The sequence below is a fragment of the Limulus polyphemus genome, unplaced genomic scaffold (assembly GCF_000517525.1).
Source record: "Limulus polyphemus unplaced genomic scaffold, Limulus_polyphemus-2.1.2 Scaffold3941, whole genome shotgun sequence".
Lineage (NCBI taxonomy): Eukaryota > Metazoa > Arthropoda > Merostomata > Xiphosura > Limulidae > Limulus > Limulus polyphemus.
The window spans coordinates 1,538-10,515 of NW_013669551.1; the positions used below are offsets into that span (position 1 = coordinate 1,538).

Here is an 8,978-nt window from a genome sequence, read left to right on the forward strand (position 1 = left end):
GTGTGTGTATGCATGTATGTATTTGTATGTTTGTGTGTGTATGCATGTATGTATTTGTATGTGTGTGTGTATATATATATATATATATATAGACAGGTAGCACTTGAATGTGAGTGTGTGTGCATGCATATATGTATGTATTTGTATGTTTATGTATGTACTTGTATGTGTTTGTGTATGTATTTGTATGTTTGTGTGTATGCATGTATGTATTTGTGTGTTTGTATGTATGCATGTATGTATTTGTATGTGTGTATGCATGTATGTATTTGTATGTGTGTATGCATGTATGTATTTGTATGTTTGTGTGTGTATGTATGCATGTATGTATTTGTATGTTTGTGTGTATGCATGTATGTATTTGTGTGTTTGTGTATGTATTTGTATGTTTGTGTGTATGCATGTATGTATTTGTATGTGTGTATGTATGCATGTATGTATTTGTATGTGTGTGTATGTATGCATGTATGTATTTGTATGTGTGTGTGTGTATGTATGCATGTATGTATTTGTATGTTTGTGTGTATGCATGTATGTGTGTATGCATGTATGTATGTATTTGTATGTGTGTGTGTGTACAGTTGATAAAACTGAAGTTTGATTTTGGTATCCAATTCATTTTGCGGTTATCTTGGTAATAATTTGTTGATAGGTGTTGTAAATAAAAATTATAAATTTAATCGGTATAATCTTACTTTTCCATATTTCTGTGATTTAATTGTAACGTTTTTCTTACATTCCATATAATTTATTATTACTTGTGTAATGTAAGTAACTAACTAACCCTACTTACCTAACTATCTAATATATACTTATAAGCTGTAAACAATAAAAACAGTTTTTTGCAGAGATTTTGAACATTTTTTATTTCAATTCCTCTTTCTTTCGGCTATTTATTTTCTTTGTTTTTAAAATTATAAAATTAACTTAACAAGTGCTGTAAAAATATACTTGTGACCATTCTTTTTATAGGAGAAAAATCAAAAATTTTGTCGCAAAGACCACACAAAAAAAATGGATGCAAACTTAGAAAGGTTGTTGGGTGGTTTTTCAACGAAAAGCTACACAGTGGACTATCTGCACTCTGTTCACCGCGAGAAATCGAATCCAGGGTTTTGCGTTGTAAGTCCGTAAACTTACCGCTGATCACCTGGGGAACTTTGGAACGGACGTCAAAGTTGAATGAAGTATGAATAATGGAAAACACCCCCTAACAAAATAGAGAAATTAATTTCACACACTCATGTAAATAAATACATAATATTCACGACTCTTTAAATTTGTCCAAGTGGCAAGTAAATGCACGTAAATATCACTGCCACAAGTTTTACACGTATTAGTTTTGTCTGTTTGTTTCTTGAATTTCGCGCAAAGCTACTCAAAGGGCTATCTGCGTTAGCCGTCCCTAATTTAGAAATGAGACTAGAGAAAAAGCAGCTAGTCAACACCATCCATCGTCAACTCTTTACCAATGAAAAGTGAGATTGGCCATCATGCTATAACGCCCCTCCACGGCTGAAAGGGCGGTCATTTTCTGTGAAAAAATTCGAACCTGCGACCCACAGATTACGAATTGAACGCTCTAACCACCAGGTCATGTCAAACTTTACATTTTTACTAACTCATATCTTGAAATATAACCACAGATTTAATATACTAGGTGAAACATGTTTTTAATCATATTTTATTATTGGGAAAAAATCCAATCTGTTTTAATGTGCTTTACATTTCTACTTCAGTTTGAGAAATTCAAGACCCTCGGTGGGTCAGCGGAAAGTTTACGTACTTATAACGCTAAAATTCGGGATTCTATTCACCGCAGTGGGCAGAGTGTCGATAGCCCAATGTGTGTAGCAAGCAAGAAAAATTCGATGTTGTCCAAGTCATTAGAGGCATATATATATATATCCTCTATGTATGTAGGTGAACAAAGAGTTCATAAGAAATCTGGAACTCAGAAGGCGGGCTTCGTATCTCGTTTAGTCAATGTACGTCATTATTAACATTACTTAAGCGTCTTGTTAGCTAACGTTTGAAAGGAAAATTAAACTATCCAGGCAACAAATTGCGCATGAACATCGCTTCTTCTTCTTCTTTTAAAAACCCTGTTACCGTTCCACCAATCAGAAGCAGCGGACAGAGTCGTATCCGCATAAAATATGTAACTCGTTCATTCGAGAGTGTTGATTAGGGCCGCCTGCTTCTTCTAACGAGCAGTGTGAGGGGAAGGGTTGAACGCTTTGACTACTAGAGACCCATTCTGTGACGTACGAGCTGGGGCGTCATTACTGCTCTCTATTACTAGTTTTCATTTGCCTTCCGACCACACTCAGTAAAGTTATTTTCACGTACTGTACAATTAAGTATGCGGAATTTGAGCGGAAAATAAATTCAAAGCTAAGCAGATTATAATATAACAGTTTTTAGTTTCTCTAAACTATTAGTTTTGCAAGCTTGTTTGGACGTATAAAACAATGATAGAGAAAGCAGCCGTTAATTTTATTTATATACTTCATAGTTATTATGTACTCTTTTCTGCAGCATTACAAAAATAATGCAGATATGAAAGGTACAACTGCTAAACCAACCGTTCTAATCTTTACGTCATCAACAATTGTAGAATACACGTTATACTGATTCTTACCTTATTTTAAAAACACAGGCTGACAGAGACGTCGTCTTTTGTTTTGCTTGGTAGGTAAATTTATCTTCAACTCGGATTTTTCTTTAAATAAGGATAAGAATTTCTACAAACAAAGGTTGATAAAACGTTCTAAAATGGACGCGACCGACAAGACCAAGCTCAGAAAAATTTACATCCTGCGCATAAAAAAAGGAAGAAATCGATATCGATTGAAAGTTGAGCACTTAAGGGATGAGTGTTTTTACCAAGCCATTCTTGATGATTGAGACACCAGATATTCCTACCTGTTAATCAGAATTCATGATGTATGCATTTCTGAATCTTGTTAATCGATGTTATTATAGATTTTAGAAGAAACTTCAAAAACTGTGTATGACAAAACAACAGGTTTTCGCTACCGCATGAAACTTAAAGCAAGCATATAACATTTTTTTAGTCTATGGCAATATAACGAATTGTTTAATAGTTCTGTTGATAATATATGTAAATTTTTGTACCTTACATTACTAATCTGAAACGAATAGCAATACGTGTCTGTAATGTGTTATTGTACAAAATTCTGTTATATATATATATATATATATTCTGTGTTATATATATATATATATTTACTATATTTATGAGTAATTCCTAACTTCTCACTAGAGGGCGATAAAATAGGCATTGGAGAATTATTTCAGTTATTCTGACAACTTATATAAATATATAATTTATTACTGTTATAATAAAGATATGAATTAGGAAATATCTAATATATTATTACACGTACTTTTTGTTCTGTAGAAATATTTTAGTAGGTGATTTCATCATTGGTATTCCAAGCGGTGAGTAAACATTACACCTTTCACTTTCAGCATTAGGCCAGTAATAGTGATATTATTTCATAACAATTACGATTTTCAGTGAAATTTCCAGGTCTATCAACGAAATATGACTGTATCATGTAATTGTGAGTAAACTACTGAAAGTTATTTTGTTACTGTAGTGCTCAATACGTAACAAGATAAAACTCACAACTGTACAAAACTACTTAGAAAACTGTCTGAAAGTGAAACTCGGTGAGACAAGCTGTGCACATGTTTGATTACTACTACTCGTTTTATTTTTGTTTGGGGGGATTTTTTTAACATGTACACAGTATTACTGGTTATGGTATTAATATAATGCTAAATACTCTCCAAAACTAAAGGCTAAGACGTATGTATATTATTTTTTCATATCTTGTATATTATCTCCTATTTTTATTTTGAAATCTGTAGCTTTACAAGTGGTTGAGCTATTTATTCTTTATCTTATTACTGGGCAACTATCTTTCCATAATTGGCTGCAGACAATGAGTGTGTAGTTGGTTCAAGTACCCGAACCTGGCCCTCTAAGTCTAATAGTTTCAAATTTGTTCATCTGTTATTGCATGGTAGATTCCTACCAGCATTGGTGGACTGTCTTTGCTTATTGAATGCTACTACATAGTTCAACACTGTTCGTGACTTTATAGTTTTTATTACATTATTTCTGTACGTTTTATCTTTACACATAGTTTATGTTTTAACATTTGATACCTATATTTACATACTGATATATCATTGCTGTTCTATTTTTTACTTCTTAGGCATTACAAACTTTAGTGTGAATTTTTATAATTTAACAGAGTGCTTACCACAACAAGATATAAGTTATAGTAAATGAAAGATTTTAGTCTTGAAGTCAAGAAAATTAGGTACACATTCTTCTATGATGGACAAGAAAATACGAAACTATTAATACCAGTTTGCTACCTGCCATATTATTAATTTGCATCTTTAATTACTATTGCAGGCACTTGTGTGTAATTTTGTGTTCTAGTATTATGTCCTTAAAATCCAAATTTTTCCAGTTATTAACTAAAACATAGAATTGCTATACCATATATCAATTCTTCAGATTTTGATATTGTGCATAAGCATTGGTTATTTTATTTTTTTGCTGAGCAGACTGACATTATGATTACACTGTTATTCAATTTCTTTACGAAAAGTAATTTTTGTTGACACTGAATACTAACTCAATAATATGCAGCAATGACACTTTTTGCTGTTTTATTTAATTTTGGACTTGTACCCATAGGTTTTATTTTCAGATGAATTGCAAGTAATTGTTATTTTATTTAAAAGTTAACACAGATTACAAAAGGTATGCATAAATTAATGAAGTTTAGTTATAGAATAGAATTGTGGTGGTGTAACATGATTCACATTTTTCAAGATTATAAAACTCAAAAAAGTTCTAAGGTTAAAATATAAGTAAAAAATAAGTTAAAGTATAAACATAGTTTTAGAATTGTTAAAGTTAGATTAACCATCTAATTACTTCTACTTTTGTATTACAGAACTTAGAAACTGTTATTTATTGAGGTGTTTTGTGCTGATAATGGAAGAAAATAAAAGGGCTAAGAATTGTTCATGTAATTATAGACTTATTAACCTTATATCAGTGATGAAAAGAGTTTTTAAAATTCTAATAAGAAACGCTTTACAAAGTCAATTAACAAAATTTAAAATTTTCTTGAATAGTCAACATGGATTCTCTATGGGAAAATCTTGCATTACTAATCTTTTGACATTTTTTGAAGAGGTTACTATATATGTAGATAGGTTAAGGATGTGAATTTGGAGTATCTGTATTTTTCAAAAGCACGTAACAGAGTACGTCTTAAAAGGCTTGTTAAAACAAAGATCTATATAGTTATGGGGGATAAGTTGGTTCATTGGATAGAAAAGTGGCTGGATGGAAGAAAACAAGAGGTTTGCTATACACGGAGTTCTGTCAAACTGGATTAATGTTACAAGTGGGGTACCTCAGAGTTAGTGTTAGGACATTTGCTCTTTATGACTTAAATTTTCTGATGATATTAAAGTCTTGGTTGTTACTAGCTGTAAGGAGGGTGCTACTAGTTTACAAAAGGATTTAGATTATTTGTTGAGTTGAGTGAATAAATGGCAGATTGCTTTCAATTATATAAAATGGAAGGTAATGCATGTGGGTTATCATAATTTGAAGTATAAGTATAATTTTATTTGGGAATAACCTTAACAGTGTTATCATGGATTAAAAGAATCTTAGTATTCTGGTTGATCAGTCTCGCAAGTCATCTCACTAGTGTGCTGTTGCTAGTTGTAGGGCAAATAGATTTTTAGGTTGTACCTACAGTGGTATTTAATAAAAGTCTAAAAAGTTATAATTTCATTGTATAGATCACTGATTAGACCTCAGTTGGAGTATCGTGTTCAGTCTTGGGCTCCTTAGCTTAGGAAGGACATGTAAATTGTTGGAAATGGTTCAGAGGAGGGCTACTAGGATGTAAAATTTATCATGTAAGGACAGGTTAAGAGTTCTGAAATGTTTCTCTTGAAAAATAAAAGAAGTTATAAGGGATCTGATAGAACTGTTTGACAAGGTTAAGGGAATTGATATAGTGTTGATACTTTATCTTCTTTTTTGTAATTAATGGTGAGAATAGTAGGACACAACTATAAATTTTAGCAGGTGGGAGGCATCTTCTAATCGAGTGGTTGACATTTGGAATAGGTTGCCTTAAGGGAGTTTAAGGGAAGGCTTAATAAATATTTAAATGATAAGGACTGACTTTGAGGGAGGTTTTTTTATGTATATATATATATGTATATTTTGTTTAAAGTTTATTGTAGTAGATGAGATAGCTCTGATAGACCAAGAGGCCCCTTTTTGTCATTAAATGTTAATTATTGGTCCCTCAAATGCACTTTTCAACTAGCCAGACTTTTGGGTCTATTTTTTGTAATGAAACTGGCTGATTCTTTTATTAGTTAATCATTGTGTGTGTATATATAATGTATTTTCATAACTCAAACATAGTAACATAGGACCATAAACATTACAGTTGTATATAGTGATACTTATGTTACATGTGGCTAGATATTAGTACAGTATAAACAATGTGCAGTACATTTATAGCAGTTACTTTCCTGAACCTTTATCTTTTCTCAACAGAGTAATGATGAGTAAAACTTGAAATAGTTGCATGTAGGATTGTTGAATTGTAAAAAGCCAAAAGAAATTTCATATAAAGTATTTATAATGCACATTAACTAAAGTACTAACTGATTATGAAATTCTTCCAAACAAAATTGATTGAAGATGCATAACATGGAAAAAGCATTACCCCCCCAAAAAAAATTGCTCTTCACGAAAAAAAAATCCTTTTCACATCAGTAAGACTAGCTTGCTGCTATTTCTGAGTGATGGTTACAATTAATTCAAGCAAAAATAAGTAATAATGAATAATTCTAACTACTTTTACAACTATTAAAAAGTCTTTTTATGAAAATTCAAAGACATTTACTATCTAGTTAAGTGACATATCTATGTATCTTAATTACTTTTACCTTTGTTAAATATTTTGTCATTTTCCATTAGATGTAATTCCCAGTGCTAGTCTGTCAACTATTAAATAGATTTCAGCACATTTGTAAAAAAAGTAGTAGTTGTACTTTTAATAATTAATTAATATTATTCAAATTATTGCTGATGAATACCTTTAGTGAAAAAAAGAAAATATCAGTTATATATCACTTTTGTGTTGAGAATAGCTGGTAGGAAAAAACTATCAGTACATTTTGCTTTAATAATACCATTCTAACAGGAAGTTGAAATGAAAGTATCCTGAAAACTAAAAGCTTGTATTATGCACATGATACATTTATCATACATATAGTTATTACCTACAGTATGCAGGACTGACCTTTCAGTTTGTAAAGACTAAATCTCTATAGTCAGTATGGCTCGTATATTTTCTACCTAAGACTAAGTTTTCAATTTTATAAATGGGCCATAATTCTTAAACTTGGAGACCTTTCAAACATTGAAAAGGTGTTTCAGAAATCTATTTTAATTTTGTTGATGACTGAAGAATTATTGGGATAAATGTCGTCATATTTTTATAGTAATGGAAGCTGTTACAGGGAATATATTTCAACAAGATGATAGAAATTTTGTGCTAAAATATACCAAACTACCAAAGATATAAAGATTTTAGAATAATTAGAGCTGAATAAGCAATATATATATTTTGTCTAATTTTTTAATCCTGTTTGAAATCCCTGAAAAAATGGGTTTTGCACAAAAAATTACATCTCATAAGTTTTTTTCTCTATATCTGTAGTAACATTTTTAGGGAAAAATTGGAAAGATAATGGGATGAGGATAGAAGTACATGATTTAGATAAGATGGGCTAGGCTCCAGTTAAGTCAGTTTTGTTTTTCTAAAAGGTGATTGACTTATGGAATTAGTTGTGGAGGCTAGCACTTTATAGGAATCTAAGAAGATAATCTAACGATTTCCTTAAAAGCAAAGGGTGGGTTTAAATTTTTACTTTTCCCAAAGTTAGATGTGCAAGGACAGCCGTGAAGAACCAAATGGTCCCTTGTTGTCAGTAGTTTATGTTATATTAAAATTAACTTTTATGTGGTGGTGTTTTTCAGGTGGAGGATATAACTGACAGAGCAAGAGATATAACAAAGGGGTTAGCAGAGATGCAGTTTTTGTAGTGCATGTAGGGGCTATTGATGTAGGGAAAGGTAGGTCAGAGAAGCTAATTAATAAGTATAAGGGGTTGATAAAGTCACTTAAAGAAAATGGCCATAACTTAATTTTGTCACGGATACGGCCCAGAATTAACTGTGGGGATGAAGTTATAAGTAGGTCATTAGGGCTAAATGCTAGGCTTAGGTTAGTATGTAAGGATGAGGAGATTGGCTGGTTGGACTTGTGGGATTAGTTCAGTGGGAGAAGGGAGCTTTTTGCAATGGATGGTTTACATTTAAATAGGATAGGGGCTGGCTTGTATGCTAGGGCTATTAACTCAGCTATTAAAGGAAGTCTTAAGCTAAGACTAGACAGTGGTGAGGGCCAGGATAAACTAAATGCAAAAAGAATAAGAGGCAGAGAAACATTTAGCATAGGAAATGAGTATAGAAGTAGTTATAAGGATAGGCTTAATTGTTACTATTGTAATGCTAGAAGTATAAGAAATAAAATAGATGACTTTAGAGCACTGGTAGGAATGGAGGATTTTGGTATAATGGGAATAACTGAAACATGGTTAAACATATATGATTTGATGACAGAATTTTTTTTTTAAATAGAGGGTTACAGGCTATTAAATAGGGATAGAGTATTAAAGAGGGGAGGAGGAGTGGCCTTATATGTAAAATGTGAGTTACATCCTGTTGAAATTGAGGATATCAAAGATAATAGCAAAGAGATTGAATCCATTTGGGTTTGTATTAGTGGATATAAAGGGAAAAGGCTTTTAGTGGG

At 31.7% G+C, this 8,978-nt stretch overlaps 1 long non-coding RNA gene across 2 annotated transcripts in view; it reads left to right on the forward strand.

Moving 5' to 3' along the window:
* The first annotated feature begins 3,302 nt into the window (after positions 1-3,302).
* The window catches only part of LOC111088523, a 46,006-nt gene continuing 40,330 nt past the window's right edge, over positions 3,303-8,978 (forward strand). The window contains exon 1 of one of the 2 annotated variants that reach the window (XR_002613015.1): positions 3,303-3,468. This is a non-coding gene — a long non-coding RNA (uncharacterized LOC111088523). Of the gene's footprint in view, positions 3,469-3,501; positions 3,594-8,978 lie in introns of those variants that run through there. The other variant, XR_002613016.1, reaches the window with a different exon arrangement.